A 24,898-nucleotide genomic window follows, 5' to 3' on the forward strand; every position below is an offset into this window, starting at 1 on the left:
GAACTCCATGAGAACTGCAGTGTTTTGATGCAAATATATATTTCACCTAAATGCTGTAGTTTCTGGTTCTTTCAGGAGAACTAAATGGGTATAAACTTCTTGGCAAACGTAGGAAAATCAACCTTAAGCTAGACCTCATATTCAAAGATGTAACTTATGTCTTCTGTTTAGGTGCATAAAAAACCTGCTCTTTCATAACATCTGCTGAGGATGCTCTACCAAAACCAGCTTCACTGGAGCCACTTTTATCTATATTCTTCTTTATGTCACCCTGTGCACTTTCCCAGTGCTGGCTGTGCATAAACTAAGGCCAACGTGAGGATGAGATTAGGTTCTTGTTGTGAGCTGATGCTGTCAGAACGAGTCACTCTCCGTTGAGGGTGAAGGACTTTGGCCTGCAGACTCAGAAGAGCTTCTGTGTGTTGACAGGTGAAGCTGAGACCTCAATGTTGACCTGGATGCCCCCCCTCTCCCACCCCCACAGTGTGCGTCCATCCTAGGACTAACACTGTCATGGATGTATGTCATTCATTGCCCTTTGTTTAAACAACTGGATTTGAAGCTTGCATTTTAAGCTTTATGTACCAGTTCATTTTAATTTTGTAAACAGACTTCCTGCAAGTGCCATACAAGTGGTGCATGATTTTGTATTACAGTCTTGTCTCATAATTAGCCATGGGATTTTTTAGCTGTTCTCCTGTTACGACTCATGTCCTGCACGTGCTGAATCAAAACTGCCAGTCCGAAGAGTCAAAATGCAAACCACTCGACCAGAACTCAGTAAAGTGCTCGTTCGAGGTTCTGCTCACAAAACCTGAGGATGTCAACTGAAGAAAGGGGCAGATTACATGTAGAATAAAAGATGCAGTTAGGCAATTGGGGGAGGAGTCACAATGGATGCAGTGTAGTGAAGATGGTCCTAAACGGAACCAGCTTCTTCTTCACTTTCCAAAAAGGAGGCCTTTTGGAGAACCAAGCCTTTGCTTTTTGTAGGTAGGCTGCAAGGCAGGTAGCCCTTATTGGTCCCATGGGCTGAAATGGGTTATGCTTAGTTGCTTTCACCACAGAAATCGCAAGGCTGAGTAATTAATTCTGAAGCTCAACCACAGGCTATAGCCTGAGTGAAGGATTAACTTAAGCCGAAATCTACTCTTTTGTCTCTTCTTGGAGAGACCATTAAATAAATATCACGCTCATGCTTTATAGCCGCAGTTTGTGTTTTGTTAAAAATTTAGGAGGGCTACTGTTTTTGTTCCCCAAAATAGGGCAAGAATTTTGCTTTAAAATAGTTGTAGTTTCATATATTGTTGTTTTATCTGTACAATTATGACCATATAATATTGTACATTTTTTCATCCATCCATCCATCCATCCATCATCCATCCATCCATTCATCCAGTCCAGTCCAGTCCAGTAAAACCTCACTGCAGTTCTATTTAATTTTTTTTTTACGTGCATAATTTTATGCAACGCACATGGACAGTACATGTATACAAATAAATTCATGTTCACATATGTTCAAAGCATATGTTCGTAATTAACATCGGCAGGCAAACGCCAAGCAGGAAAGACGACGAATCCAGGTGCTCTGAAGCACGGACCCGCTTCTCCGGCGTGTCTGTAGGCCGCAGGCGCTCTGAAGCACGGACCCGCTTCTCCGGCGTGTCTGTAGGCCGCAGGCGCTCTGAAGCACGGACCCGCTTCTCCGGCGTGTCTGTAGGCCGCAGGCGCTCTGAAGCACGGACCCGCTTCTCCGGCGTGTCTGTAGGCCGCAGGCGCTCTGAAGCACGGACCCGCTTCTCCGGCGTGTCTGTAGGCCGCAGGCGCTCTGAAGCACGGACCCGCTTCTCCGGCGTGTCTGTAGGCCGCAGGCGCTCTGAAGCACGGACCCGCTTCTCCGGCGTGTCTGTAGGCCGCAGGCGCTCTGAAGCACGGACCCGCTTCTCCGGCGTGTCTGTAGGCTGTGGCTCCCACCTAAATCCTAAACAGAAGTGAGGAACAGTGGCCATCATTGCCAATGAAGTGCTATTTAGTGCTGAGAGGATTACTGACAGCCATAGTCAGTCGGGCTTGAGTCCGGACCCACCAAAAGGAACACCCCCCCCCCTCCCCCCCGCCTGTCATACAGTGGGCCGCGCCACTCAATCGGATGGAGGGGGTGACCATCTATCATGTGAGTTTATGTAAATGATGGCATTCGTTTGACGGTGCATAGTGACACTGTCGGACCGGTCCAGCTGAACCCGACAGACGCCAGCTCCCAGGCGTCCTCATGCAGCTTTTTTCAGTTGTTTTCTTTTTTTTTCCAATGGAGGGTCTTGGCAGATGTCACGAGTCCCCTCACGCTGTGCCTGGATCAAACCCGCAGCGGCTGAAGATTAGTGGAGCGACTTTGCAAATGATGGCCGCCAGTCCCCAGCCTCAAAACCGTTTTTTTTTATTTATTTATTTTTTTTAACTCAGTCTGAATTTACCTCACAACAGATGGGGGGTTTGGAGACAACTCAAGTCCCCCGCAGATACTCTGTGTGCTTTGTGGCCTCAGCAAGAGACGGCACGTCAAACGTTACCAGTGTGGCCATATAAAATCACAAACGGCGCTCTTCTGCGAATTAATGCATTGCTTCTAATCATGTGAGACTGCGGTTAGAATAGATAAAAGAGAGAAAAAATAGATACAGTAAGCCAGATAAAAAAATTGTGTCTGCATACACAAAAAATGTTATCATTCAATTTCCTTTTTCCATTCTTTGCTCTTTCCCTCCCCCACGAAAAGAAAAGTCTTGTGGGTAGAGCAGAGGATAATTCGCCTAAACATGCGCTGGTAAATGGCCGCACAAAATGCGCGAAGGCATTTGTTTTTTTTTTTTTTTTGCCAAGGGTTAGGTGAAAAGGAAGTGTTTTAGCTTCGCGCAAATGCAGCCTGGCAGCGCTCTATCAAAACGGCCTCAGCGTCCAAGCAGTAGGGGACTGATTTTGATTTATCGGCGTAAAGCAGAAACATCATCTGCTTTAATACGTTTCCATGGAAATCTGCAAAGAGAAACCAGACGCTCTGTACAGTACATTCGTTTCAACAATAGAGGAAGAAATTCAATACCACGTACTGGGTAGACTATAAATTAAATATACAGTTGAAGACACACGCATATAATTGAGCATATTATAAATATAGCGCGCGTGTTACTGTAGACACATTAAAAGTAACACGGAGAAAGAAATTCTGTGATAATCTGGCAAAAGCTGATCCATTGTTCCCAATACAGACAGCCTTTCCTGTGGGGAGTGAAAATGTATCGGAGATTGTTCACCTTGGTCACATACCCTTTTGTTTACCAAGAGGCAATGTCGTCCTGTCACCCAAATAAAACTACTCTGCTTGTGTGTACAGGTGCAGGAAAATATGTTCAATTCAAAATTCAATTCAAACTGTGCTATGAAAAGGACTTAATGCTTCCCAACATGTTAACTTTCAGTGTAAAAGAATGTTTTTCAATTGCTTATATGTGTGTGTTCCTGCGTGTGTGTGTGTGTGTGTGTATATATATATATATATATATATATATATATATATATATATATATATATATATATATATATATATATATATATATATATATATATGGAGTTTAAACCATAACTTCATTCTGTATTAAACTTTGGAATGTAAAAATTATTAAAACTGTATTCCATAAAATTTATTTCAAAATATAGAAATTCCAAGTAACAATATGTTCTTTATATTTTTTTTTATCAAAGACATCAAAGAAAGGAAGAATTTCTATTTCATCTCTTTAAGGAATATCATTAGTTTTGGTTCTTTATCTCACTGAGTGATTGATTGAGAGCAACAAAGTTCATCAAATACACAATGTTATAATATTTATTTATTGGTCATTTCCTGAATTTTATTGTCATACTTGAAGAAGTTAATAAAAAATATAAGATTGACTGCGTTATATTTCATTGATTGCTTTTGTTGTTCTCATAGGGCAGTGTCTGGAAGTGCTGGACTCATAATAGTGTTCATGTATGTTTTTTTCCCAGAGTGCACTGCAGATGATTCTTGTTGAAAGTCAGAGTAAATGTGCTGTCTGCACATGTATAACACTTGTGGCACTTTTTTATAGTTAAACATGTTTGAAGTCACTACTGTGTTTGTAGAATAAGTAAGTGTTGCTATGTCCTTCAGCTAAAAATAGCAGAATTTCCAGTTTTCTGTATATCATTATAACATTAGTTTAACCAATGAAATTGTCTAACTGTGCATTCATTGTTATTAGACTTGCTATTATCGACGAGAAATTCAGTATTTTTTAACGATTTACGAGGCATTCGTAACTTTTTTCAGTGCACCGATTGGTTGGCAGATGAAAACAATAATTTAACATTTACAGGACATCTAATGTTCTGAATCTTGGGATATTTATAGCAGAGACATTTTCCAATGTAAAAACAAAATGATTGTTTATTTGTTATCCTCAGAACTGGCCTCACTTTTGTCAGTTTGTCACACCTGCTGGAAGGAGCTGTTGAAGATGGTTAATGATAGCAGACTCGTACGTGGAACAAAGGGAGAACAGGAAGAGGCAGTTAAGTGCTCAGAAACCCTCTAGAGCTGCTCTTCAGTGCAACGTCCAAAACAGCACGTTCTGTTTACTGGATTACTAATATAATGATTTTTTTATATTTACCCAAGTCATAAAATCCAAGGGTATTAGATCTCTTTTGTTGATGATTTAGGTTCCCGCCATATCTACACAGACCATGAATTCTTAGACTTACAGGACAACCCACTGAACCATTTAAGTTTCAGTTTTAACTTTTGCAAATGGTTCTGAAGACTATTTGACTTTAGATGGTTTTATTCATTGATAACAAGTGTCGAAATGATGCAACTATTACATGACAGGAAGTAGCTCAATACCTTATGGTAACTGCTGCTTGTTCATATATACTGTGATACTGTTCTCTCTAAGTTTCAGACTACAATGAAAAATCTACAGTACTATAGCTAACCTGCAGAAAACAGAGTTACTGTACAGCATGTAGCATGCTGAATTCTCCCATTTATAATTATGAATGTCCTCTAAGCTCCATTCCATCAAGTTATGTAACTAACATTTTCATTTCCTTGTAAAGAACATGGTGCAAAGTAATTTGACAAGGTTTTCAGAATGTGGAACTTTTTGTACCAGAATGACATTTTAAACGAACGGGATCCCTCTGGCAGGATTTAAATGAGCGTGCTGAGAATAACCCAAAAAAATCTGAAAATAAAGACCTGCATGGTGCTGTCTGAAAATCATCAGTTGATTTGGCAAAACAAGGCAAATCGTGGCAAAATATCGATTTAATGATTATCAATGCTCTGTTTACCCGATTTCTTGTACAATGCTTTGGTACAACTCGGGTTGTAGGAGGCCAGAATGTTTTATTTACATAGTTATTCGACTCTTTTCCCATATCATTATATAATATGGTAGTAAGACGCTGTCACCAAGACCTTCATTAGTGCACACTTTGCAATGCAAAGTGACATCCTTACAGCTTTGTTTCTGTTTCAGTACCTTCAACCAAGACCCGGTATTAGTCACTATGCACACAAAATGAATTTCCAGTGTGTCTTGTTACAGTTAATGACACGATGCTTTCATGTCAGTTTGTAAATCTGGTCATTTCGAGCAGTATTATTAATACTTAAGGCCTGCCGAGAAGATTGAAAAAGAAGCTTACACAACCATGAACACAAACCCATTGAATATTTCACTGAGCAAACATGAACTTCCAGGTAGTCCAAAATTTGCGCCGCTTGTAAATTCCCTCCGGAGGACACATAATAATCGCTATTTAATGTCGCTTGTTCTCATTACAACTCAGTGAGTTGTAGCTGTATTCATCACCTGTTTGCAACACGATGCTAAATGTGGCGAGACCGACAGCATCACAAATTACTGAAACAGCCATGCAAGCTCTTACACTTTATTACACACCGGTGCTGATAAATGAATTCTCCTTTCGGAATACATCCGCAGCGTGTAAATATTTTATCTCTTTAGATTACAATATATTCACGGTTTACACTCCGGTTTCATAAACACGCACATACACACACAAGCACACAGAAATACACACACACACACAAACCAGCACAATGCATTGTGGTCTTGTTATGCTGTGTGACATAAACAGGCTACATTTTACTTGCTTACATGGACCTCTGACAGAATTACACTGGAATGGTAAAAATATGTTGAGTTAAGTTATCAACTTATGTATTTTACTTAGGATGTATCACATGTTTCTCTCCATTTTTGCTATTTTTGTCCAAATCTGTGTTTCCCAGTCCGGGCGCATATAATATACAGCCCTGCAGAATGTTTTAGTGGAATGTTTCAGCATGACCCTTGGAACCTTAAAAAATGAAGTAATTTAAATGTACTATGTGTGAGAGAAGATGAGAAGTAGGATGATTTGCTGTTCGAAGAGCTGTGGCTGTCCTCCCATATTTAAATTTATACGAAGTCTATTGCAAACATTGGGGCCATTTCTCAGGTCAGACTCTGGGGAACTCCTTAGCAAGCAGATTTTTGTTCCAGCTAATCTATCCATTAATTATGGTTTGATTGGATCGGGCTCCTACAACATGTATGCTTCACACCCACTTACAGTTACAAGATAAAGATCAATGAACACAAATAAACGGTTGCAAATTAAAACGCCATATCTTAAGTGCCTTGGCGCATAGTTTATTTCTGCACTTCAAACAATGCCACCAAAGCCCTTTCGACTAATTTAAAATGAATTAGCTATTAGTTCACTTAATAATTCCTGTACAATGACTATGAAACGGTCTAGACACTTAATGCATCACCCATCGTTTGGCATTATGTTATTTAAAATCCACAAATATCGCTCAGTAAAACATAAAATGTCAGGATAGGTCAAATTATACCACAGGATATATATAAAGTGCAATGGTCTCTAATTAAGAGTTTTGTGACAAAAACTCCTTGACGTTCTTCAAGCTTATGTACTGTGCTTTAGATGTTTATCATTCATAAGTATAGTTTTATTCCTATATTTATTTCTACGCTCATTTGCCTTGAGGAACACTTGTACACTGAACAAAAAATTTCTTGCACATAAAATTGCTCCGGCTGCAAGGTGGAGCCACTCTGCGACCGTTCTTTCATCGGGCCAATCGTGAGCCCCCCTGGCGCCCGAATGCACGCTCGGCTAGCCAATGGATGACCTTCACGCCAATCACGTGACGCCGCTATATTTTTTCGCCCCCTTTCTCTTGTCTTTCTTCTTGGGCTGAACGGACCGCGATCTGTAGACGCGGAGGGGATGCGGGAGCCGGAGGGCTTCAGGAGTAAGAGCTGATGAATTGGTAGCTTTTCACATGAGCCTTGTTTTTTTTTCTTCTTTTTTTTTTTTAAAGAGGACTTTCCCCCATGCAGCGTTGCCAGTTCGCTCTCAGCAAAAGCATTATTGAAAGATTCGCTGTAAGTATCCACCTGACTTCTTCTTTACTTCAATTACTTCCTAAATTTTTGTTTTGTTTTGTCATCACCGTTATGTGATTATATACAAGTATTGTATTATTGAACCGCAGTAACTACTTTATGTATTCTCCTTTTGTGTATTATATATAGAAGGTTACTTTTGCATAATCATGTTTATTAATATGCTGTGCGTTTTTATTTTCAAGCCTCGCATACTTTTGCCGGGAGTCTTTTGTTCAGACTGTCTGCTCTGTTTTGATTACAGTAACTGGTTAAATGTGTCAACACTAGCTGGTTGGCGCATGTTAAATAAAGTACTTTAAACTCGCTGACCCCTCCAGGAAGGTGTAGCCTGCCGTCTGTCTGGGAGTGCAGCTGTGCAACACTGGCAGATAAATCCCTATTGATTATTGACTGATACTTCCATGCTTTGCAGTCATGCATTTAATTATTTTGAATTATAACAGTACCTCACCTCCGGAGCTTAGCCGAATTATGACAGTGAATGCTATGTTCTATTGTATTGCATGTAAATGCAAGATATAATCACCTGTATTTATAGGAACTGTATTTTCCCGGTGCAGTTGTGTAGTGGAGGTGCTTCCCTTAGTCTGTCACAACTGTCCAGTTTTGCAGTTCATTCATAGAAATTGGACGTAATAATCTTAGTAAGAAGTGATGCGGAAGGCGCATTGCATAGACATGCAGGGGCTGGGATTCTACCTTATTATTATACATTTTGTTTTTTCCGGAATAAACTGTCAGACTGGATGATGTCGAAGAGCTTCAGATGTGTTTAATTAGTACTAATGGAATCTGTCTGCCCGCTTTCCCAGTGGTGCTCAGAGTAAAGCAGAGGAACACAGAAATTCACTTAAGTGAAGGATGCCTAATTAAATTTTTATAGCTGTGTTTTTTCCTCTCCCCGTCTCTCTCTCTCTCTCTCTCTCTCTCTCTCTCTCTTTAAATGCTGGTATGTTCTGTCTTTGTCTGGCTCCTCTGTTATCTACACCTCCCCCCCAACTACCGCCCATTCAGGGCTGAGACACCTGAAGGCTAGACATAATGATCAACAGAGCTCAAGTCTGTCTGGAGTGCAGCCAGTGTTCCTTCTGTTTTTTTTTTCCCTTTTCTTTCCACCCCCTACAATTAAGGGGCCAACAAGCGACGCTCGCTGGGCCAGTTCCGCCACCATGTATGGAGCAAGGGCAGAATCTGGCGCGCACTAGATGGGAACATGAAAGAAAACATTGTCCCCCCCCCCCCCTTTTTATTTTCCTGGGCTATTTTAACACGTAGCCGCAAAATAGTTCAGTTGTACGTTTGGGTTTTCCGTGGGAGCAGACATGAGAAATGGATAGTTTTAAGGCACCGATGGTGTGATTTGCAGTTGTGAAAAGAAGTAATTATTTTTATTGGCATAGGTCAGTTTCCGATGCATCACGTAAAGATGTTTCTCGCTTAGTCTGTTACTGTGTGTCTGTGCACATACTTTGGTAGGTCTTGAAGCCCTTAGTGTAGACCTCACACATGGTATGTTTTGTTTCAGGCCGATAAACTGGCAGGTCATAATTCATTACCCAGTTTTGAATTCCAAACCCAGCTTCAGAGATTTTGAATGCCACTAGTGCTGATACAAACTTGTACTGACAAATTTGATAAATAAAAGCCGATTCTTCTGTGATTACCTTGCAATGTGAAGCTTTGACTTTGGTTAGTTTGTTTAAGTCTAAAATGAAAATTTACTTTGGGATTGATTCAACCAGATTTTATGAACTTATGATCTTTTGTTTCATTTTTAATTTCAGTAAGAGGTTTCTTCCTGACTCAAAATTCCTGCAAATGATATATTTTTTTGGTGATGGGGGTTAGGGAGGGTCTGTATTGCGGATTACCATTTGTATTGAAAGCAGTTATTCTCAGTCCATATGCTTATAATAGCAGAAAAAAATAGCATAAACTGCAACAACAAGAGAGTGTTGTCTGGTTTCTGGGTTTTAAATTGCTTTTTTTAAAGTGCATTTTGTCCAGCTAAAGCCAAAACAAAAGTGTGAAAGACAATCATCTAAAGAAAAAAATGCACAAATAATATCTTAAAAATTGATTTATGTTCTTTCACACACACCATTATTGAGATTTATCAGTTTTATTTAGCCCAAAGGTCACCTAACAAAGTGGACATATTATGTTTAGCATATTTGTGTAAATGAGATTTTTTTGGAGCAACCTCTTAAATTGATATTATCTGCAACTTATTGTGTTTTCCACTATAACTCTTTCAGAGGATAACCGTGAAGGGCACAAAATATTTGAAATTCTTTTCATGGAAATGCAGAATGGCGGCCCATTAAAACACGATGCACTGAAAGGGATGTTTATTTCAGCTAGCCTGAAAGGAACATGAAGTAGGTTTTAGGAAGCCTTAGGAGAAGCCTGCGAGATCGGATGGTGTGGTGTCAGGAAGCCGCAGGAGAAGCCTGCGAGCACGGACGGTGTGGTGTCAGGAAGCTGTAGGAGGAGCTTGCAAGCACGGACGGTGTGGTGTCAGGAAGCCGTAGGAGGAGCCTGCAAGCATGGACGGTGTGGTGTCAGGAAGCCGCAGGAGAAGCCTGCGAGCACGGACGGTGTGGTGTCAGGAAGCCGCAGGAGAAGCCTGCGAGCTCAGACGGTGTGGTGTCAGGAAGCCGTAGGAGGAGCTTGCAAGCACGGACGGTGTGGTGTCAGGAAGCCGTAGGAGGAGCCTGCGAGCTCGGACGGTGTGGTGTCAGGAAGCCGTAGGAGGAGCCTGCAAGCATGGACGGTGTGGTGTCAGGAAGCCGTAGGAGGAGCCTGCAAGCATGGACGGTGTGGTGTCAGGAAGCCGCAGGAGAAGCCTGCGAGCACGGACGGTGTGGTGTCAGGAAGCCGTAGGAGGAGCCTGCAAGCACGGACGGTGTGGTGTCAGGAAGCCGTAGGAGGAGCCTGCAAGCACGGACGGTGTGGTGTCAGGAAGCCGTAGGAGAAGCCTGCGAGCTCGGACGGTGTGGTGTCAGGAAGCCGTAGGAGAAGCCTGCGAGCTTGGACGGTGTGGTGTCAGGAAGCCGCAGGAGGAGCCTGCGAGCTCGGACGGTGTGGTGTCAGGAAGCCGTAGGAGGAGCCTGCTAGTTCGGATGGTGTGGTGTCAGGAAGCCGTAGGAGGAGCCTGCTAGTTCGGATGGTGTGGTGTCAGGAAGCCGCAGGAGGAGCCTGCGAGCACGGACGGTGTGGTGTCAGGAAGCCGCAGGAGGAGCCTGCGAGCACGGACGGTGTGGTGTCAGGAAGCCGCAGGAGGAGCCTGCGAGCATGGACGGTGTGGTGTCAGGAAGCCGCAGGAGGAGCCTGTGATCATGGACGGTGTGGTGTCAGGAAGCCGCAGGAGAAGCCTGCTAGCTTGGACGGTGTGATGTCAGGAAGCCGCAGGAGGAGCTTGCTTGCTCGGACGGTGTGGTGTCAGGAAGCCTCAGGAGGAGCCTGCGAGCTCGGACGGTGTGGTGTCAGGAAGCCGCAGGAGGAGCCTGCGAGCACGGACGGTGTGGTGTCAGGAAGCCGCAGGAGGAGCCTGTGATCACGGACGGTGTGGTGTCAGGAAGCCTCAGGAGGAGCCTGCGAGCACGGACGGTGTGGTGTCAGGAAGCCTCAGGAGGAGCCTGCGAGCTCGGACGGTGTGGTGTCAGGAAGCCTCAGGAGGAGCCTGCGAGCTCGGACGGTGTGGTGTCAGGAAGCCTCAGGAGGAGCCTGCGAGCTCGGACGGTGTGGTGTCAGGAAGCTGCAGGAGGAGCCTGCTAGCTCGGACGGTGTGGTGTCAGGAAGCCGTAGGAGGAGCCTGTGATCACGGATGGTGGTGTCAGGAAGCCGCCCTATGTCTGGACCTAACGACCTCTCCGAAAGGTCAATAGCCTTCACTGGTACTCAGAACAACTGTATGGCTTCTGTGTCTTAAAAAATCATGTGGCAAATGCAATGATTAGAAGCAAAATTGTTGTAAATTAATTGTAAATTAAAATTGCTAATATAGTAGTTAGAATATTGCTGTTTTTATGCAGGTTTGATTGGCTTTGTTTTGTATGAAATGGGTGGTTCAGGAATAGTGCCAAAAATTACAGCCCTTTTACGGTTGGTCTTGCTTTAATATTCTGTAAACTTTCAAAACGTAATCATTATATCATTGGACATTTTGATACATTCAGTTAGCTGCAACGTGTGTAGAATCAGGCCTGCAGCCGTATAGCCCATCTTGAAAGAGCTGAAATCATTTGTGAAGGAATCCTCTGGAAGCATTTAATGGAAAACACATTTAATGGACTTTACGTGTGTTATTACGATTTTCTTTCTGGGTATGATTGAATTTGTGGTCATTGGGCCGTGCTTTCCTGGGAAACTTTCTGTGGCGCTGAAGAGGTTAATTGTTCTGGAATCTTCATGAAAGGAGGTAGGGGGATGGAAACACCACAGGGTAATTGAGACGCCGGTTATCGGGGGGCATTGTGGATTACCGTGTCTCGGGAGGAAGAACGTGCACGTTGTGAAATGACGCTGCAGGGGTTGTCTGGACTTTTCAGAGGGTGTAAGGTCTTGTTTAGTTAGTGCCTCGCTGTGGGACGACCTTTGACCCCCTGAACCCCATGCTTCTCTCTGCTCCAGGTGCAAGCCCTCTTTCACAGAAGAAATGTGCATACTCACATACTCAAGGGCTTTTCATCACATTGATGTACAACCTTGAACGCTATATATTAATTTGATGTTTTAAAACGCATGCCCTAAAAACATGTACTTTCATTCTGTTTATTTTTCACTGGAAATCATTTCATATTGGTATTAAATGGCAGGAAAATATGTCCCTAAAATGCTGCCTGTCCTATCGCTTTCTCCCTCCCGCCATCCATCCTCTCTACATCTTTCAGGCCATGACTATATCCCTCTAATACCCTTATAGAGTACAGCGTGACCAGATTAGTAGCCTGTAGTCCACAATACACTCGAATAATTGATAAGATTATGAAATACACCAGTGTTATCTGATTATTTAGTATTTTGGCCCTTTGATCCTGCGATGGATAAGGGGTTGGGAGATGAATGCATGGGTTTTCTTATTAATCAATTTTTACTTTCAACTTTTTGAATTTGGTTAAATTTACTGTAGGCAAATAGTGTCGTTGTCCTGTAGACGCATCCATTTAATTCTATTATCCATTCAGGACTCGTTACGTTGAAAAATGTTTTTGGTTCTCTGTCAAAAAAAGACAATGCTGGTATGTGTTCGAGGTCTGCCCCTTTAGATAATAGAGCAAAGGGGGCATTAAAATCTCACACTTAATGATCAAAGAGCTATTTATGCTGTTGGTTCGTATGCCTGAGAAAGATCAGTCCACACGGCTGCATCTCTCACCCCCGAGTAGAACGTCTTTCCTTCTGATGTCTAGTAGGAGGATTTTTTTTAATCCCTGTGTGGCAAAAACCGTAATGTTTTTGACCGTAACGTCGCCGATAGCTTAAGACGCGGTGACGTTGTTAAGCGGATGGAATTAGCTCTCTAGCGGTGATGGCTGATGATGGAACACCCAACTGAGTGAAGGATTAATTCCCTGTCATTTCAGTTCAGCTTTAGGATTCAAAAGGTGAATTTGCAATTGGCTAGTTCATTCTAATTTGTATTAATTAGAATTTCTAATTTTCTAACTTGTCAGATGACGGCTGTGTGCATGTCACAGATTAGGAGCTGGGCTTGGATATAAATTTGAAAAATATTCTAAAATTCTAACTATCCCAGTCACAATATAATTATGAGTTCATAATTACGGCATATCGGTTCAAGCACAAATCTGTAATCTTCAGTTACAATTGCAGCAGAACTGTGTGTTTTTTTTCCTTCTTCATTTTTTGGTCCATTTAGTTCACAAGGTAAAAATATCTTTAATGTTGACTTTTTTACCAGCGTGAGAATTCAGCAAATCAAGCATTTAAAAAAAAAGACTTGTCCTTCATAGACCCAAAACCCAAACTTCTACCCTTGGAGGTATGTTGAGAAAACGCCGTTCTGTGGAAGGGGGGGGGGGGTGCCGCCATTTTGTCAATGGCTGCATGACTTCAGTGGTCTCGACTCGCATGCCACTTGCTCGCCTGTGAAGCCGCAGAGCGACAGGATGGATGTGGGGAGCCGTCTGTGGTGATGGGGATACGATGTGAGAAGGTTTCCTCCACCGAAGCACCGTATCTAATGAAGCTTCCTTTTTTTGTCACTCGCTGGTAAAGTCAGAGATTCGTTTGTATTTGTTTGTATGAAAAGCTTGCAGGGGTGCATTGGGTTTCCCCACATCTTTGTGGGGTGTGCTACAATACCAGTGATTATAAAATATTTTCCAAATCATTTTAAGATATTTCTATAGTAATGATTGTCGGCCTCTTTTTTTTCTCCTAGAACCACACCTGTGTCATATATATTTGAGAATGTAAAGCTAAAATATACCTGACAAATATTGCCTGAAATGTCAAAAGTACATATTTTCGTTCATTTATTTAGATGATGCTTTTATCCAAGCAATGTACAATTGTGAAAGCAGTCAGTCAGTCCCCAGAACCATTGGAGGGTAAGGACCTTGCTTGTGGACACAATGGGGAAATCATTCTCCCAGTCCCTGGATTTGAACCAATGACCTCCCGAGCACTAATGCAGCAGCCTGAGTCACACGCTGCCAACTTTGACTGCGTATCTCTCTAGTGGTACATACATATCTGTCGTTGTACGTGCTTCATGTGTACTTATGCAGTAGCTTTTCGGTGGAATTTAACAGTCGAACGAGTGTGAAATCTCCAGACAAACACTCAGACATGTATGTGTGGTACGCAGCTATTAAGTGTCCGGCGCGGCCATAAAGCCAGACGGCGGGAACGTGTCACCACAGATGGGCGACCCCGCGGGGGCAGATGTGGAGGCTCCGCCTCGGCGGCGCAGGTCACCTCTGATGCGGCGGAGTGAGCGGATGCCGTTGCCGCAACGCGTTCTGGGCTGTGGAGGGATTGTCTTCCTGAATAAGTGCTTGACCCCTGGCCCACAGGTCCCCCCCCCCCCCCCCCCGCACATGGCCAGCAGGTCTAAACGGCACGATTCAATTCACAGGTGTTTGGGGGTGGGGGGTTGTTTTCTACCATGGCGCACTTGTGCAATCCATTTCAGCACCTAGGGGCAGGTCAGGCTGCTACCTGGAATGGTGTAAAAAAGCATAACTTCTTGCATGTAAACTGCTGTGACATTACATGAGAAATATGCAGAACGTAGGCTCTTTTGAAAAGAAGTTCAGATTTATTGCATAGGAAGGAAAATTCATTTACTTACTAATTACTTAAAATTTGAATTAATTATTGGGCGGATGAGGACTGATATAATCCCAGCACATATAGAACTGCACAAAGAATAGTGGCATTAGCTTGCCTGTGAAGTCTGCATATGGAATATGATGAGCTTGTGTTATCAGAGGCAATTAATTTTTGTCAGCACACTTGCAGCCCAACAGAATTGTGTTGGGTGTTGGGGGGGGGGATTACCGGAGGTCTGAGAGCTCGATTAGAAAGGCTACACAGCCTTCTTTTCACTTACCCTTCGACCTCTGCCTAATTCTGACAGAGCGGGTCCTCTCTCAATGCATTGTTGGAAATTCGTATGATTTAACAAAGGGGGGTAGATTTTCATTTGAACCCCATTTGTAACTGCTGCCTGCACAATTGGTTTATGTAATTAGGCTGCATAAGAGAAAAAAAAGTGATGATTATAATGTGGTGTTGCATTGTTTTCCTTAGTAAAAAATGCTCTGAAATCAGTTTAACAACCATGCTGCGTGCGTGACTGAACTCTCTTTGTAGTTGGATTTGTTTTGCAATACGGAAATGTTAACGTTATTTTATTTAATTTGACATATTCTAATGTAGCAGGGTTGGCACAGAATACCACCCCCCCCATTATCCCTTGTAAATAAACTTTTAAATAAAGGTTGTTAATCTCTATGTGCATATTGGTTAGTGCTATATGTAAAAAAACAAACAAACAGAAATTGCAGAACAACCTACAATTTTAACACAACGATGTGAGACAAAACAGATATACAGGCTGCATAAACAATGTACGATAAGTTCTGTCACTGTGGAATTTGTTACTGGAAGATGCATTGTAGTTTGTCAACAGCCACTCTGGACTTGTAACCACTGGGGTTCTTGTTCAAAATGGCTTCCTTTGTGCTGAAATATAAGTTTATATGGATGCAAGAATGCCAGGAAATGACAGAGATTCCTTCTGTCAAATTTGAAAACAAACTGGAATCCAACTGCTTGATTAGGCTTGGTTTCTGAGGAAATGAATCTGTCGCAATTAGCAGACCCCCCCCCTCACATTTACCCATTTTTGTGCTTAGGCCTTTTGTTAGACAGTGGAACTCCTGGGAATTTGATCATTTTGTTGGACTGTTGCATTTGGGGCTGAAATGTGCAAATATATTGTAGGATCCCCACACAGGTTTATCTTTTTAATCTGAAGTTCCGTATTCTGTCTGCTACCCCCCGTAAAATTTGAATAGCTGTGTACGGAAGAGTGAGGGATGACCAGCGTTGACCCGCACAGTTGGCATTTAACTGTATCATAGGTTCCCTTTGTGTTAATTATTCAGGTAACTTATCCTTCTTATATTTGTAATTCCTTCATGCGGTGCAATAACTGCTAGACCTTGAAATCCTATTAAATAACCCCAAGAATGCCAGATACGATAAATCATGTGCATTTTGACAAATGCATGAACCTAAATGATGAATATCAAGTTGTCTTTGAAGGTGGATGTAACGCTTTCCTTGATTTAATAATAATATATTATGTTAAAATCAGAATGCATTAGTCCTGTTTGGTGTGGGTCTTTTTCCCAAACATTCTAATGGAGTTTCCCTCCCTACATTTATTACATGCATTGTGCTCTTAAGACAAATAAAAAATTATATATTGGCATGATAGTTTGTGTTGGTGAAAATGTTCAAGCATTTAAATTATTAAGTGCAGAACAGTTTTATCTTTTTTGGAATTTCATATTACCAGAGCGGTTTTAGTCTTTCTTGAAGTGTTTCATACTATTCTGAGATTCTGTGAACGACTCTTTGGTTTTTCTGCTTTTTGTATTAAATGTACTTGTAGTATTTTTCTCTAGCATGGGAGTCTTTTTTTTTTTAGGATCGTTAAACATTTAATGTGGATAAATGTGAAACCTTCACCTTCGATACACCTAAAGTTCGGAGTTTCTGTTCCTAGGATTCTCACGTCTGTAAATCAGAAATATCCGTAAATAATCTCTTATTTTACATGACAACACACGTCATTAAATCCTTAAATTTTGGGCATACATATTCAAATTGTTAACAGATGGTGAGAAAGATGGCTTATGTTATTACCTACTGTAGCTGAATTAACCAGAACTGGACAGATAGTGCTGGCCTGTGTAAAATAGCACGTTGGCCTTTTTAAGTTTCATTTGAGAATATGATATAATTGCTCTGTGTTAATGAAGTGAATGTCCTTTAAGGCTCATTTTTGTGTGATTATATACATTGCATTGGCCGGATATTTCAGAGGTAGCTTGTTGTGCCTTATGAAAGCCCAGTTGTTGTTTCGAAGCCGCAGTGTGTTTCGCAGTGCATATTCCACGTTTGACCCCAAGGCGAATGAGCTGTGCTGAAGGCACATTCACTGGAATTCAGTGCAGAATGTCTAAACTGCACATTGCGCAGCTATCACCAAATGCGCAGCAGGTAAAAAGAATTAAAAAATTGAAAATGTGTTACCCTACTCATCTGACTACACGCAAGAGATATTTTATTACTAGCTATGAAGCATATAGAAGTGTGTAAATCTGCTGGGTGGAAATGTAGCCAGTCTTAGCGAGCAGAGGCGACGCGTGGTGAGAATTCCAGGAAGAGAGCTGGAATCCTCTCTGTGTGGTAGAGCCACGCTCTGAGGTTTAAGCTAAGTTAAATCTACACCCTGCAGTATGTAACAGAAGCCTGGTCTCCCGGGTTTAGGAGAAGTGTGGATCCGTATTGCACTCCGGTGGGTCAGATCTGTCAGGCTCTCCACTGACGTGCCTCCGTGACCAGATAGCTCACCCGTCTGCCTGCGAAGGTCCGCGTCAGTCGGTATCCTGTTTGATGGGAGCTGAAGCAGGACCTCGCATGCGCAAGGCGAGTGACGTTCTTGTGACCTCAGACATTTTAACTTACTGTCAGCGTTGGCATTACAGTACAGTATGTGACTGCTGTGAGAAAGTTCATTGTTTTTTAATTGGGGGGAGGGTGGGCGGAGGGGGGGCGGTTTCTGAACACCGAAACAGAAAACCCTAAGCCCTGCTGATTTATTGTATTTATTTATTTTTTGATATGGTCTTTTATTTATATATATATAGGTAGCGAAAAAGCCATATTTAGAAGGTTACTGTTGAGACTGGAGTTTCTGCCACACCCTGTAACAAACCCCTTCTGCTGAGTAGACAGAAAAGTACAGAAATGGGGGGTGGGGGGGTGGGGGGGGGACTGAAATACGGCTAGCCAACCCCCTCCCCCCCAGGCTGGTCGAGAAATGCCTCACTGTCAATAGAAAGGAGGAGATGGGAAGACAAAGACACAGTCATAAGTTCAGCGGGATTTTTTTTTCTTGGTGGTGCGGAGAGGGGGCGGGGCCTTAGAGCAGGGTGCGGATTAAGTATGGCTGCCCCGCTATTGAAGGCAGCGTGGAGGACGGCTCTGCTTGTCCGCACACAGGCCTCCTTGTGCCGACCGCAGCGAGTGGATGGCTGCTCGGGTGTTTACTGTTCCATCTGCAGTCCTGGCTTAACCCCCCCCCCCCACCACCACCACCCTTTGTCTGTGCAGCTGGACTCTACCTTTAAAAAAAATAAATAAAAAAAAATGTGGAACCTGAATGTGAATCCAGCTGTTTACAGAGACGCCGCCGTACACTTGGCGGAGGAGGATCCCTGTGCTTTTGGCTCGTGTCAAACTCACTACTACTTACAACAACAACAACAAACCTATAGCAACTCACTTTTCAACTTTTATCTCAGTTTTTATGGTAATAAAAATTTTTGGAACCTTCATTTGTGTCGAAGCGAACCACCATGAAGCAGACTTGGTGTCCAGTAGGGCTTGGGCGGTATCACACTAAACCCTGGTGTTTAGAAATGCCCAAGGTATTATGTTTAATACCGTAAAAATACAAGCGTTCCTCTTTCTATGAAATGATATGGAAATGCTGTATTGAGGAGATTTATTGTAGTGTAGAGGGTTCAGGTGACTGGAGAGTGTATGTTAATAGCACAAAATGCACTGTGAATGTGCTGTAGACTGCTGGAGCATGGCTGGTAGATTTAGTGCTTCTGAACCCAGTGCTCGTGCAGCCGCAGTGAGAGTGCTGTCCGCAAACGAAGGGTGATCTCGTTAACTCTTCTACAAGGACTTGTCTCCTTGTTTGTCTCGCGCTCATCTTCCGCGCCGCCGAGTTCGTTTAGGCTGATTCCGGAGTTTCCATGCTTTACCTTTTTAAATGTCGGCATATACCATAAGCTGGGGTGAAATGTCTAGGAGGTATGATGGAGGGAAAACCTAAAGACAGCGGAAGCCTCACATCCAGCAGCTTTTTGAGAGTTCTCTGTTTTCCCGTTTCCTGTTTTAGACTGTGCCTGTGGCAGCTAGCAGCCTCCAAGTTCATTCAGTCTCCAGATCTCCATGAAGCCCAGGAGGAAGCGTGCTGTGGAGAATCAGGAGCAGAGGGAGGTGAGCCATTTCAACAGGGCTGGGGGGGGGGAGGGGGGGCGTGCCACAATAGCCCCCTGCCCTGGCATAGCCACTGTCCGTCACCATGCCCCATAGCGCAGGAGCGCTGCCCTTTTTGTCACTTAGCATTTCCAGGTGTTAGTGCGTCACACTGCATCTCCACTGAATCAGCTCTCTGCTTCGGGTTCTTCTCCCTGGGGTGTTGGTGGGTAACTAAATCACGCTTGCTGTTATGGCCAATCCTGGGGAGTTCATTTTGGAAAAAAAAAAAAAGGAAAGCCCCCCCCCCCCCCCCCCCAGAAGAGAACGAGGGAACAAGGGACCGAGCACCGGCAATGATTCACGATTTACGTAGAAAGCGGTTTAAGGGATGAAATTAGCTTGCTTTTTAGCATGTAAATACATCTTGAATCAGCAGCCTTGTGTTTATAAATACTGGATTACAGTCTGTAAATCTACTGCTTGTTAATGTAAATGTGCCTGGGTTCCAGCATCAGAAGCTCACATCTAAATCTCATGGCATCAACAACTGAAGTGTAACATGAAAACTGCCAAATCGCACTGGTTTGTCTGGCTGTAGACAAGTGCCTGTCCACCTTCGCCCCCCGGAAGCTCACCATGTCCTGTTTGTGTACTTTGTAAAAGCCAGTTTGCACCATGCAAACTGCACTGCCTTTGCAGTTGGTTTTGTTTTGTCTGTTTGTCTGCACTTGACATACCTCACTGCTGCATGTAGCAGAGTTTCCTCCTGGGATCAATAAAGTGCATCGTAAATGTAAAAGCATATTTTGGCAAAGAAGACGAAGACCTTTTCCTCTAGACAGAAGGCTGGGGTGTTTTCTGCTCTTATTTTTTGTGCTCCCAAAGTGGTGCATAGTTAAGGGTGGATTAACACTAAACCAGTGCTGTGTTCCATTATTTAACGTCTCTATAACTGTAATATGCCCAAAAACATCATTTCAGCTTCATCTCTCATTTTTCTGGCCATTCTGCGGTTCTCATTCGCTGCATAAACTGCAGAGTAAAACCGTCTAAAAGGTCTTATCTCTCTCCAGCCACTGCTGCATATTAAAAAAAGACACGGCGATTTTGACTAGGAATGTTTTATCCTCACTCAAAGTGGCAGTAAATCATCCGCAAGCCTGTTTAGCGGTCAGACAGGCTGGGACTGATGGATTATAGGTAACATGGATATAAAACGTGAAAAATGCAGAAAGCTATAATTTCTCCTGTTTTTTTTTCTGTTCACTTCTTCTTGGCCCGCAGAGATTCTGCTCGTCTGTGGTATCACTTGAAGCGGTTATCACAAGAGGGTTAATTAAAGACACCCTGTCATAAAGGGGGGGCCGTCCCCGTGATGTGTCCGTGCTGCGGTTCCTGAAACAAACAGCTCGTCCCCCCCGCCCCGGCCGTCTCTGCCACCGTCCTGCCTCTTCTGCCTTTTATAGATTTAATAACTACTCGGAAACCACTTTCATTTCTCAGACTCCAGGTCCTTGTGTGCCCGGCTTCCTGTCCTTCATTCACATGCAGATTTGATTCCTCTCTTTCCCCCCCTTGTTGTTTCGGTCTCGGCGCGTTAACCGTAATTCTCAGGCCTTTTCGGCCACTGCCCTGTGCCGGGTTATTCCAATGTAAGACAGACAAAGAGCCTTGTTAACGGAGGGATGGTTAAAGGAAAAGAAATGTGATGTCAGCCCTTTTACAATGGGGGGGGGGAACCTTTATGACCCGTGCTGAACAAATGACCGTTCGTGTTTTTTTGGTGTTTTCATTTTATTTGTGCCTGGCAGATGAGCGTTTAACATCTAACCATTGCTTTTAATTTTGTTCTGCCTGGCAGCTTACGCTCTGCCTCTGAGTCGGTAGATCTCTGAAGTCTTCAGCCTTGCGCACTGAGGCTGCCGCTTAAATTAATCCCAACGCACGGGTCACGGGGCCAGAACAGGAGGCTGGACGGCTGCTCCTCTTACACTCCAGCGGTGCTCTTTGGAGCAAGGGAACTCCTGCAGGGGGCTGTAGATCGGTCCAGATGGGGTTTCCTGACAATGGTGGGCTTTGACACCGGAGCGACTAAAGCCCACAAGAGCTTGGCGACCAACAGAGATATAGAACACTCCGCACCTCAGCGGCGCGAATTTCGTGATTCCCGATCTCATTGCATGTTCTGGAAAACCTTAAAATGCCCATGACTGAAATATACAGTGGACTGTGTGTTAACTGCGTAATGCGAAAGGCTTGTGTCATTCTTTATTATTCAATTGCTCAGATAAGGAATATATTCAAAATGAATGCAAAGCAACTTTAAAGCATTTTGTTGTAAGAAAGAATAATTAATACAGGGATACAGGGACTCCACGTGAAGCTAGCGGCCACAATAATAATAATAATAATTAATAATAATAATAATAATAATAATAATTACATTAGTCTTTAGTTCAATTGCTACCTTGGGGACACTGGCCAGTTATAATGACTAGTTCTAGAAATAAGACTTTTAATAGTGTCCAGTTTCTTGTTCAGCATTTATTGGGTTTAAGAGGTTTGTAATTTTCTCTTTAAAACCTTGTACTCTAAACTTGTACAGCGTTTGAATATTAATGCGAGGATTTCTCTCCGCATGTTAAAGCTGAGCTGCAACCTTCTCAGCGAATGGCTTGCCTGCCCTCCTCTTATCATATAATTCTCTTGATGTACTCACGTTGTTTTAAACTGCCAGCTATCTACTTTCGAGCCGAGCTGTGACTATGTGATAGAAAAGATGCATTCCAGTTTTATCAAGTCACTGTGACCATGTGCTTTCATCTCTGCAGTCTTGTGAGCTTTCAGCTTCTCTACTTTTCCCCCATTCATTCATTTTTTTTTCAGTCACCGTTGAGTCGTCTTATGACTTGGAGATCCCATGTGACTTTCACTGTATGTCCCATAAGATGGTCTCCTCATTCAAATTAATCTTCTCTGCATGAAGTGTATTCCTGTCTTATATTACTGCCAGGAACAGATCGGTTTAGGGTCATTACCTACACTTCCTCTTATGAATGGCTATATTTAGAACATCCTCGGAAAGCCACAGTGGAAATAGCATAATCCTTCTCGCTGAATGATTTCACACATACTTAAGGAGCAGGCGTATACGTTTTTTTGGTAATGTGCTATATTTATCAGTTTTACAGTCGTGTAATAAAAAAAAAGGATATATATATTTCTCGATATTATTTCAGTTACCCATACAGTTTATGTTGGAGAGCACCAATTGGGGAGAAGTATTGAATGCCAAGGGTGCCCAGTCTCCTAGTTATGCATTTCTCTGCTTTTTCCAAGCTGAAATCTGTTGGAGACGTTTAGGATTCATTAAGATTCATCAGAATGCATTTTATGTACAGACAAGTACTAATAGATTTCCCAAGATTAGATTGAATACACAAGTTTGGCAAGATGAAATGCTGTCCTAAGTTATATTTTTCTTTGAGAATGTCATTGAATACTCGGGTGCATCTAAAACATGCGTTTACAAAAGTACCGGAAGTAGCAGTACAGGACCTCCTCTGCTCTGACATCCGTGGGCCACCAGTCCTACACTGTAATCTGTTACTCCTTTTGTCATTCGCCTGTGTTTTGAATCTTTCTTTTCTACGTTGTTTCATCTCTCCGATAGCAGTTTTACAAGATGTACTTCGGATAACAAGGATACTATTTAAGTTAAGGTGTGAGATAAGTGGCATTTTTCCTAGGAGAGAATAATTGCAGTGTCGATATTCCTATAGGTTATTTTTAAATCTGAAATACTTTATCTGAGTTTTTTTCTTTCAGTAATTATAATGATTTAACCTAACAGTATGAAATAACGATGCATTTATTGGCTGAATCGGCAAATGCTGCCCTTTTCATGGGAACAGCATCTTTTGTAATGAATGTTCTAATACACTGTGACGGTAAATGTGCAAAAAAAAAACGCTTAAAACAAATTTTGTGTATTTGTAATGGTGCTGAAATATTGAATTAGGGGACGTCACATGCCGGCATCCCATCCAGGGTGCAAATCAGCCTTCTGCCTGGTGCTACCTGAGAGAGACTCCAACCTCCCCATGACTGCAACCAGAGTAAATGGTTAGAAGATGAATGGAGGGGAAATCACAACTCCAATTCCCTCTCAGTACAGAGAGCCCACTGTAGACATCACAGGGCATTCGAGAGGTGAAACTCCAGATGAGATGGCAGTCTATCACAGGGCACACAGTACATAATCACGCATAATGCACTACAAAACACTACAAATGCATTTAAGGAGGCCAATTAGCCCATGTCTTTGGGAGGAAACGCACACGATATGGGGAGAACATGCGAAATCCACTCACACCACTCAGTTCCAAGCCCCCAACCATGAATGTGTGAGACAGTTACCCAGGAAGTTGCCATGTTGTTTAATCCTATATAATAAAGCCCATCATTTCTGGGCTATTTGCATGACGCTTTCAGTTGTCATACACACCTTGTACTTTCATACATGTGGAAAATATGTACTGAAAGCCAAAATAAGCACTTAACGCTGCTTATAGGAGTGTCATTTTATCAACCTGACAATGCTGCTCTGTTGTGGTGCTGACAGAATAGAACATTTTAAACCTCTTAACAGGTTTAGAGAGGAACTGTCGAGAATTTTCTTTTGCTGAAATCTTGTTAGTGAAAAACAAATATTTATCGGCTAAGGGCTCTGACATTTACATATTCTTTGTATTTGTTGCTCAGTTTTGTGACATTTTTAAAGCCCAGATTCAAAGACTGTTTGCATGATTTAGTATCATGATAACACTGTGATGCCTGCTAGCTCTGCTGGTCTTAGCCGTTGAGAAGGATGATAATGTTAAAACAAAATCAATCTGAAAAAATCTGAAAATCTATTATTCTTCTTTTGCAGGTGTCCACAAGGAGTATTGATGGTGTTGTTCCTGAACAGATTGTCCTGACCCTCTCTGAACAGGACCTCTTAACAACATGGCAGACAATGAAAGGTTGCAATCTCATCCCTTGATCCCCCCGCACGCAGACTGCAATGGCTCGTAATTCCCTCTGTCTGTATTCTTCAGGTTGGTTTAACTCAGGCTGCCTCGATAGCGCCATTTAAATTACAGGCTTAAAGAGGCCATGTAGTCAAGATAACACCTAATTTGAGGAGACCTTTTTCTAAAACTGCCTGTGTCTTTATTGCACCCTTTCATCTTGATGCTTAGTTTTACAAACCGTTTGATACAGCAGGTTTTTCAAGTCACGTCTTTGAAGTAAAATGATTTCCCTGCCTATGTCCATAGTCTGAGATTTGCAGAGACCTGCTAATGGAACTCTAGGTGCTCCCTCTGGTCTCCAGATGGTGAAGGTCTCACTTGGTAATCGTAGTTCACAAATGTTCAGCCAAAGCCTGAAACTGCAGCTCTGATCTTCATAACGATATTTGACTTTAACGCTTCTCATATTCCTGAGGTTAGTAGAAAACCAAACATTTTATTCTAAATGTTTAAGAGGCATTTTGGTTGCTGTTAGCCATAGATATGTATAGGGAATGGCAGTCAGTCGTGTCGCTAGTG

General features: G+C 42.7%; 1 long non-coding RNA gene across 1 annotated transcript; it reads left to right on the forward strand.

Moving 5' to 3' along the window:
- The first annotated feature begins 7,317 nt into the window (after window positions 1-7,317).
- On the forward strand, window positions 7,318-24,614 carry LOC125709376 (uncharacterized). The gene is made up of 3 exons (XR_007382687.1): window positions 7,318-7,511; window positions 19,219-19,319; window positions 24,235-24,614. It is a non-coding gene; the product is annotated as an uncharacterized LOC125709376 (long non-coding RNA).
- Window positions 24,615-24,898: the final 284 nt, after the last annotated feature.

Source organism: Brienomyrus brachyistius, chromosome 15, assembly GCF_023856365.1.
Source record: "Brienomyrus brachyistius isolate T26 chromosome 15, BBRACH_0.4, whole genome shotgun sequence".
Classification (NCBI taxonomy): domain Eukaryota; kingdom Metazoa; phylum Chordata; class Actinopteri; order Osteoglossiformes; family Mormyridae; genus Brienomyrus; species Brienomyrus brachyistius.